A 10,000-nucleotide genomic window follows, 5' to 3' on the forward strand; every position below is an offset into this window, starting at 1 on the left:
CAGATGTAGGTGGGCAGCAAAGAGGCCATATCTCACAGTTAAAGTAAGAGCAGGAAGGACTTACACACACTTACACTTCCTTGTAGGTGCAAAGGAAAGTTTAGACTGATAATAAAAGCCCACTATATCCCAAGGCTCCTGTAGAAGAGAAGAGAGCAGTAGAGACGAAATAACATGGTCTAAATAGGGAATTTTATACATTCATTATCCGCGTCTTCTTCGCGAAAGACAGAAAGACTGATAAAAGCACCAACCCGAGTATGGAATATTTTCTCATGTCGGGGAGAAGAAAGTGCTACAGTACAGACAGAAAGCCGTTTTAAAGTATCACATGGGAAGGTTTTTGCGGGTCAATTTAGAGCGCTTCATGTCTGACTGACTGACTGACTGATTAAATGATTGATTAATTGAATTAATTATTTCGTGACACGACAAAGAAGAGATCACATGGCGTCCCAAGCACCTTAATACCCCATCTCTTAAGATAACGGCGGCAACTTCGTGTTACACTTGGAGGCACCGCAACACCTCACCATCCCTGAATGTTACTGAACCGGGGAAACACAGGAATCGTTCGTTGGAGACTCGCGAGGAAAAAAACACCAAACGGCTGGAATAGAAATCAGTTAAGTACCAATTAAAATAAGTGTGGGGTCTGTGTGGTGATGCAGCAAACTTGGGATCCTTCACAAACTTTCTTCTTCCTTTATTATGGGCGAGAAGGAGGCTTGGGAACTCCGTCTAGGAAAACAATGCATAGAGGCCACAAACAGGGCAAATAGGGTATGAGAATTAATTTTTTAGGAGTGTTAAAAAGTAGAAGGCCCGAAGTAGTATTAAAGTTATACTTGGCGCTGGTCAGACCTCATCTAGACTACACTGTGCAGTTCTGGTCCCCACATTACGGAAAAGATATAGGTCTATTAGAATCAGTACAGAGGAGAATGACTAAAAGGATACAGGGGATGAGGAGTATTCCTTACGAGGCGAGATTGAAGCTGTTAAATTTACATTCTTTAGAGAGACGTAGGTTAAGAGGGGACCTGATAGAAGTCTTTAAGTGGTATAAGTGGTATAACAAGGGGGATGTAAGCAAAATTCTTAGGATCAGCAACCAGGATAGAACAAGAAATAACGGGTTCAAGCTTGAAAGCCTGGTGGCTTCTTGCAGCTTCCCTTATTTATTATGTTCTTAAGTTATTCTTATGCTGGTGGCGAGGAGAGCAAGACGAGGCCATGTGCACCTGTATTGAGGCGCTGAGCAGAGCACCACGATGACACGGCGGACCGGTGGAGCGAGACACGCGGATGCTTTCGACCTTGTGCTGGAAAAGCAACGACACTATGTCATCCATCACCATTACCGAGATTACCAAATTGGCAACAGGAAGACACAGACTCTCCCTGACCCAATTTGCTGCACCTCCCTCTCCCCTCCACTCGTCGCGTGATTCCCGCCATTCCTCCAAACACAAGGACTGCTTTCTTGTCCTCATGTTTCGGGCATCGAATTAGAAAAATCCCTTCCGGAATTTTTTTCTCCAAAATGATTGCCAACAATTGCTTGTCCCTCTGCCGGATACCAGCAGCCACACTAACGCCCAGACCCAGGCAGGCAGCAGGTAACTAGCATCAAGCAGACAAGCAGACAGGTGGATAGGCAGCAGGCAGACAGGCAGGCAGGAAGAAAGGTAGGTAGACAGCAGGTAACAGGCATCAGGCTGGCTGTCAGGCAGGTAGGCAAGCAGACAGGCAAGCAGGCAGAAAGACAGGCAGGCAGGCAGGCAGGCAGGCAGGCAGGCAGGCAGGCAGGCAGGCAGGCAGGCAGGAGGGAGGGAGGGAGGGAGGGAGGGCGGGCGGGCAGGAAAGTAGGCGAATAGGCAGGTAGCAGGCAGGCAGGCAGGCAGGCAGGCAGGCAGGCAGGCTGGAGGGAGGGATGGAGGGAGGGAGGGCGGGCAGGTAAGAAGGCGAATAGGCAGGCAGGCAGGCAGGCAGGCAGGAGGGAGGGAGGGAGGGAGGGAGGGAGGGAGGGCGGACGGGCGGGCGGACGGGCAGGTAAGAAGGCAAATAGGCAGGTAGCAGGCAGGCAGGGAGGCAACAGGCAGGCAGGGAGGCCCGTACACAATCAAGCAAGCAAGCAAACAAGCACACACACACACACACACACACACACACACACACACACACACACACACACACACACACACACACCTGATCCATGAGCATGAATGAGAGAGATGTTTCACCAGGGGCGGGACACCCCTGATTGGTCCTCCCTCAGGCGAGCCAGGCAGGGCGGGGCGTGACGGCAGCAGGAGAAGGTTGAGTGTTAAGTTTGGACCAGGCTCGTTTCTTAAATAACAATGCATATAAACGATGCATGTATCTTTGGCTGTTACCAATAATAGCCGCAGAGAACTATATATATGCTACTCGCCATCCTCATGCGGGGAGGCGCTGACACACCTGGCCAGCTTTAGCAAGCCTCTTCTTGGCCGCCTGCGTCACGAGGCACGTGACGCAAACCCTGCCTACTAAACTGCCCTGCCGTGCCCAGCCCCGCCCTGCCCCGCCCTGCCCCGCCACTGCTTAACTCATCGCCTCGCCGCCACTGTTTACTCTGCACCGCGTTATGATGGGTGACGCATGCTGCCGCCGCGCAGCGCGGGGTGATGACGCCCGTGACGCCTGGGGTTTGTGTCAGCTTAGTTGGAGAGTGACTTGACTTGAGCGATGCACAGCTTGCCCTGGGAGTCCCTGCGGCAGGCACGTACCCGCCTGCTTGATGGCGGCCTCACACGTTCATTTACATAATAAGTGGAGTTGGTTTTGCACTTGAGCCACTTGTCTTGTGCCTCACGCCAACCGAGGACCAGCAACGCGCCTCCATCAATCCGACGCGGCTTCTTACTTCTTATACCTTTTTTTTTTTTTTTTTTTCCGCACACTGAATCCAAAAGCATCCACACGCTCGAGGTGGACGACGCGTCATTGTAACTGCGTCTCTATATTCTTCTTGGCCAAGGAGGAGCGTGTCGGCCGCTCCATCACTGTTGCTCCCGCCATTCGCCGCCACTCGCCCACGGCGGTTACTCTCCCGCCCACGCCGCTCACGTCCAAAAATCTGCTCAAAATGCTGCATGTGATTCTCATTTGGAAACCGAGATTCGGGTGACATCAAATGGCAAGGCGCAAGGCAACACAGCCCTGGGTGCATAAGGCCAACTTTACGGAATACAAGACACAGGACCACCAGCCTTACCGACCCGCAGGCATGAAATTCTCTGAACCAAGCTCGCACGTGTCAAGATTTAAATCACAGACATAGTTGGCGTGTTTGGGAGTTGCTGTAGCGCCTCCTGCTGGCGGGGATGATGCTATAAGCACGTGTTGGAGTCTCATCCTTGACGTCAAGCCGCTGGACGACCCTCATTAGCTCCCGAGGATCATCACGCCTCCCTAGAGAGCCTGACAGCAAATGCAGGCGGGAGGCGCAGCGTGGTCTGCGTCACGGCTTAACACTCCCCTGCCACACAGGCGAGGCGACACAGGCAGCAACACACCACCGCCACTCTCACATCGACACACTATCGCTTGTACTAAAGGAAAAATAAAATATAAGCACGCACATAAAAAACCGCAGAATAAAAGTGTTCTACCTGTGAAAATATACTACAGACACAGAGCGTTATTTTCCGGATGTCGCCGTGATGCTGCAGCGACATTATAACAACAGCTGCTGTGTGATGACATTGTAAATAAGTCGGGAGATAATATCAATCAAGTAACCTTATCATAATCAGATCTGCCTTAACTGACGAAGCCCAATAAATGTTAAAGTATGGTTAGTTAAGATTTTAATGATCAGTATAAGAAACAAATACTATAATGAAATTGAATTCTACAATATTTCATGAAAACAGCAGATGAAGACAAACAGCATTTTCAGCTAGCCGGAGCAGACAGACGGAGCAGTGGCGGCACGCAACGTACGCTTCATCTCTTCAATGATGAACTTTTTTTTTCTTTTCGATAATCCCCTCTTTTTTGTACACTATTTCTTTTTTTTTTACTACAGTCTCATAAATGATTAGGTAGACTGTCAAGTTAAACGGCGTCAAGTCGTATGAAATTGCCCTTCCCTCCTTACATACCTGTTAATATTTTTAGTATGTTTAATAAGAGAATAGATAGAATTATATCTAGGGCTGAACTAGATTTAATGTCTCTGTTGTTTCATAGCTTATTGAAGAGATGGTTCGTTGTGTCGCATCGAATGATTTATTCGAAGTAGATTTAAGACAAACGGAGGTTATCAGGAACTGGGAAGGAATAGTTGAGAGAGAGAGGTGGTGGTCTCCTTGGGAAGTTGTGCACTTTTGTACCTCTTGCTCCTTCACTTTATTGTGGCTTCAGTGCTGAATGGACTTTTCCATTTTATTGACTGTGGTGGCTGGATTTTGCCAAACTTGTGATCGTGGTGGCTGCACTTCACCACCAGAGCACAGAAAACCGCCTTGATGTACTCTTGTATACGTTTTACAACAAAGCTCACTCACACCACTGGCACTTGTGTTTCAAACCCCGCATGGCACGGAGAAAACCGTGACAAACTAAAAAGGCAAAGATTAATTTTCTCTTTTTATGTAATGTCCATGCAAACTATCTTTTACAGTGCTATGAATGTTACAGAAGAAGAACGACCAAAACAATAAATTTTTAAAGCAAAACAACCAAATACACTTGATCAGAGAATACAAAAAGTAACAATACCTCCTGGACAACCAATAGCACTGTGTTATACGGTACACAATCCGGCGTGCGAGGCAGACGTCACACCGAGGGACACAGTAACCTCAGAAGCGAGCCAGAGATCTGTTTTCGTCAGTGAGTGTCCAGACCTGCGTATTAGATGGACCTTGGTTGTGTCCTTTCATCACTCTACGCTCATCACAACATGTCCTCTTGTTTGCTTGTTTGTTTTATGTAAGAGGGGTTGTGGCCAAGGACAATGAAAAAAAAAGACACTAAAATAAAAGGCCCACTCAAGGTTCAAGTCCCAAAAGAGTATAATCAAAAGAATTGCCCAAATACGAGGATAAGTCTCTTGAAACCTCCGTCTTGAAACATCTCGTCAAAGGTAGGAGGAATTGCAGAAGTAGGGATGGAGTTCCAGAATTTATCAATGAAAAAAATAAAGAGGAAAGATTGAGAATGTTAATTGTCTGGCGTTAAGGTGAACAAAATACGGGTGAGAGAAAGGAGAAAGCCTTCTGCAGCGAGGTCGCGAGAGAATGGATGGCATTGTCTAATTTACTCCATGTTTATCTCTTCTTACTCTCTTCTTACTCTTCTTACTCTCTTCTTACTCTTTCTTCCTTGTTTACATTATTATCTTATTCAGTGGTATAATTATTTTCTTTATGCTTTACTCATCACAAAGCACTTCTCCTTACTGCTCATTTTACTGTCTTATCCAATACTCACTAACATAATCATATCTTTACATGTAAGTTCCACGTATCAGACGCATAACGCTATTTTTTTCTTCCAAATTTCAGAAATGTTTGTCTTTATACCACGCAAATATTTCGGTCAATCTTTCTTCTTTTTCTTCTTCTTCTTCTTCTTCTTCTTCTTCTTCTTCTTCTTCTTCTTCTTCTTCTTCTTCGTCTTCTTCTTCTTCTTCGTCTTTTTTTTCCTTCTTCTTCTTCTTCGTCTTTTTTTTTCCTCCTCCTCCTCCTCCTCCTCCTCCTCCTCCTCCTCCTCCTCCTCCTCCTCCTGTTCTGTCTCTCTTCACTGTAGCTAGTTAGAAGTAGTTACCAAACAGCCTTGCAAGGACCAAAAGGTCTGTTGCTGTTTGGCTTTCCTTTGTATTCCTTTGTATTCCTCCTCCTCCTCCTCCTCCTCCTCCTCCTCCTCCTCCTTCTTCTTCTTCTTCTTCTTCTTCTTCTTCTTCTTCTTCTTCTTCTTCTTCTTCTTCTTCTCCTTCTTCTTCTTCTTCTTCTTCTTCTTCTTCTTCTTCTTCTTCTTCTTCTTCTTCTTCTTCTTCTTCTTCTTCTTCTTCTTCTTCTTCTTCTCCAGCTTTAACTGTCTCCTTAGAGTTGTTCCCTATCAGTGCCTTCCATTCCTGCTGGTCGCGTGCTGCCTCCTCCCGCACACACATCTTCCTCCCACAGATCATTGTCATTCCACCTTGATATTAACTTGGTCTTCCTCTCCTCCCTTCCACCTCCACCTGTCAACGTAGTCTTCTTTCTCATGAGTTTTCCATACTAGTGCAATATCTTTTCTTGTTTTTTTTTTTTTTCGATACTTCAACTACTTTTATTGTCTCTCCATAATTCACCATTAACACATACCTTCTACTCATTCCCCTCAACCTTACACGTACGTAACGGTAACTAACACTCACCCTTACTTTCCAACACCGCCGCTCAGACCAAACAGGCGACCTGGAGAAAAAAAAAAATAAATCAATATAGGAAGCATTAAAAGAGAGAGAGAGAGAGAGAGAGAGAGAGAGAGAGAGAGAGAGAGAGAGAGAGAGAGAGAGAGAGAGAGAGAGAGAGAGAGAGAGAGAGAGAGAGAGAGAGAGAGAGAGAGAGAGAGAGAGAGAGAGAGAGAGAGAGAGAGAGAGAGAGAGAGAGAGAGAGAGAGAGAGAGATTGCTACAACTCAAACGCCTTTCATCTCCCCCCCCCACACACACACACACACACACACACACACACACACAAACACACACCAAAAGAAAAAAAAAAAAACGCCTTTGACATTTTTTTTCCGCCGGCACCCAAACAGTAAGCCCAGCGGAGCGCCTCTCACGCCGCCTGTAACATCTTGAGAACATCTTGAAAGCTCCCGCCCACCCCTTCGTAAAACTTCAACCTGTGATAGCAACGCGGCGCCGCCTTCGAGTCCCCGTCCACACGTCGCCCGCTTTGAACTGTCACTCTGGCGGGCGGGATAAGGCGGCCTGTTCAGCGGGACTTAACAGAGCCTGCACGTGGGCTGCCTAGATCGTTGATGAGACAGTGGCGGAAAGGGTGACGAGAAGGGTGTCTGGGGTGAAGGAACGGATGTCTAAAGGAAAAGAAAAGTGGATGTGGTGAGAAGTGTGGATCGGATGAAGGAATGGGCGTCAAAAGGGGAGGAAAGTGGATGGTGGTAAAGAGAGAGGCAATTACAGAGAAAGAAGTATGGATTGGGTGAAGGAGGATTGGTCTAGCGGGGTGAGAAAAGTGGAAAGGATAATAAGAGATGTAATTAGGAGAGATGTGAATTGGCTGAAGGAACGGATGTCTGAAGGGGAAGAAAAATGGATGTAGCAAAGAAAAACGTAATTAATGAACTAATGTGGATAAAGTAAAAAAAAAAAAAAAATTGTGATCAAAGGGCAGAAATGTGGAGAAGATAATAGAGGAGTGTCTGGCGCTATAGAAATGTGGCCAGGATAAAGAATAGGGTGAATAACGAAGGGAAAAATATGGAAGGGGGTGATTAGGTGTCCAGGTCAGACAAGGAAGATAAGAATACAGGAGAAAGTAGATAAGAAAAGTACGAAAGAGGATGAAATGACGCGGTACGATGAGAACACCATTTATGACTTGCAGGAAACGAAACCATGTAAATTCTGAAGTAATGAAGGAAGTGAATGTATTAGACCATACTTTTACTTTCGATCCAAAAAAAGGATATAACATTTGTAACAAGGAGAATGAAACCTCGAAATATGACAAGGACGAAGAGGAAACGTGGTTAGTGATGAGGAGCGGCAGTAAAAGCGGTTAGCAGCTGAAGGACAAAGAAAAAAGGAAGCGAAATTCAAAGCGAGGTGGTAACAGAAGATGAGTCAAGATATGCAAAGGCGTGGCTGGGATTGAATGATGGGCAGGGAGGAAATAAAGGAAGACTGAGTATGGCAAAGTGAGATGCATGAAGTAGTAGTAGTAGTAGTAGTAGTAGTAGTAGTAGTAGTAGTAGTAGTAGTAGTAGTAGTAGTAGTAGTAGTAGTAGTAGTAGTAGTAGTAGTAGTAGTAGTAATATCTTGTGTTCTCCATTAAGTTACTTCTACATCATTTTTGCCATCCTATGTCTTTTATTTAGATTTGATAGTATAGCTCATCACAAACAGCCTTGTAAGGACGAACAGTTAATCACACATTCCACGGCAAAATAATGTGCCAAGAATACCACAATAATTTCACGGTAAACAAGTGTAGAGAAACCATGATAAATTTTACTTCATCTATACCACATCCTGCTTCACCCACTCCCACACACTCCTTTCCACTGTCCATTAAGTGAATACCGATAAAATAAAATCAAGTAAAAGGATAAATAAATGAAAGAACATACACTCCTTCACGTGAGACAAAGGAGCGGCAAGTCTCAGTGAGGAACAATTGAGTCGCCTGAAGTAGTTGGTCTGAAAGAACACAAAGGGATCGAACTCTTGCATAAAGCATTGAATCCAAAGCTGGCGATGCTCACTTAGGGCTGCTGCTTCTTCCTCTTTTGTATTTCTTTGTGAGTCTTTAAGCGCATCTTTTTCACAACCACTGCATCTCCATTCAAGCATTCACTACTGTTTTTCATCCATCCCTATGAAATATAACCACTCCTATTTGTTCCACACTCATCCCTCTTGCATGCTTTCACGTTCATCTGTGTACACTAAGGAGGTGACTCACGATTACTGAATCCTCACGCTATCTTTTCCTCTCATCTTTCCACAACGCATGTGTGCTGTAATAGTAATCTTGTTCCAAACATAAAACTTCCGTAATGTCTGGTAAAGATAGAAAAGCAATTGTTGAATGACCCAAAAACTGACAAAAGATTATGGCAGCATCCCAATCTCTCTCTCTCTCTCTCTCTCTCTCTCTCTCTCTCTCTCTCTCTCTCTCTCTCTCTCTCTCTCTCTCTCTCTCTCTCTCTCTCCAGATCTGCGTACATGAGGAGAGTCGAAGGCCTCAAGCAGCGGTGTTTAACTTGGCTACTTGCACGCGAGGAACGCTGCGTCTCACCTTACTCTACTGAGAGAGAGAGAGAGAGAGAGAGAGAGAGAGAGAGAGAGAGAGAGAGAGAGAGAGAGAGAGAGAGAGAGAGAGAGAGAGAGAGAGAGAGAGAGAGAGAGAGAGAGAGAGAGAGAGAGAGAGAGAGAGAGAGAGAGAGAGAGAGAGAGAGAGAGAGAGAGAGAGAGAGAGAGAGAGAGAGAGAGAGAGAGAGAGAGAATTATTGAAGAATCCATTAAGGAAACAGAAAGTTGTGAGGAAAAGACGTGTTTTTAAGGCAAGACCAGCAGAGCGTGAAACACAAACACAATGAAGCGGCCTCGTGCCCGGCTCATCTCACCACATGACACGTGTCCTCATCTATATCACTGCCGCTTTAGCACGACGTCCACCACAATCATGTGCAAGGTACACACACACACACACACACACACACACACACACACACACACACACACACACACACACACACACACACACACACACACACACACACACACACACACACCACCACCACCACCACCAAGCGGCGTGTGGCATCATTCAGCTCATCATCACAACCTTCGTATCAGCCTTAGCTGATAGCATGTTTATGTATTGTGAACAACCAAAGGGTCATTGCACACGTAAATTTGCCGGCAGCCTGGTGGCGTGGCTGTGGGGCTACAGGGGGCGCGGCGCCCCGGGTCAACAGGAGCAGCTCAGCGCCACATCCGATGCAGCAGCTCATGAAACAGGATCCCGCCCCATCCTGCCGGCGGTAGACAGCTCGCCTTTTGTGAGCCCTGTGTGCCTACCAGTCCACACAGGGCTGAGCACTAACGCCCGCTGAGGCCCCGGCAGTGCGGCGCCACGCCCTCGCTGGGCAAGACAAGTGTTGCCTTCCTGCCACAACAGAAATACGTCACTGTAAAATTAGTATAAAATCAATTATATTACATAAACAGACTGCAATACAATTCCACAGATGTGGCCAGCGGG

This window comes from Scylla paramamosain, chromosome 4 (assembly GCF_035594125.1).
Source record: "Scylla paramamosain isolate STU-SP2022 chromosome 4, ASM3559412v1, whole genome shotgun sequence".
NCBI classification, from domain to species: Eukaryota; Metazoa; Arthropoda; class Malacostraca; order Decapoda; family Portunidae; genus Scylla; species Scylla paramamosain.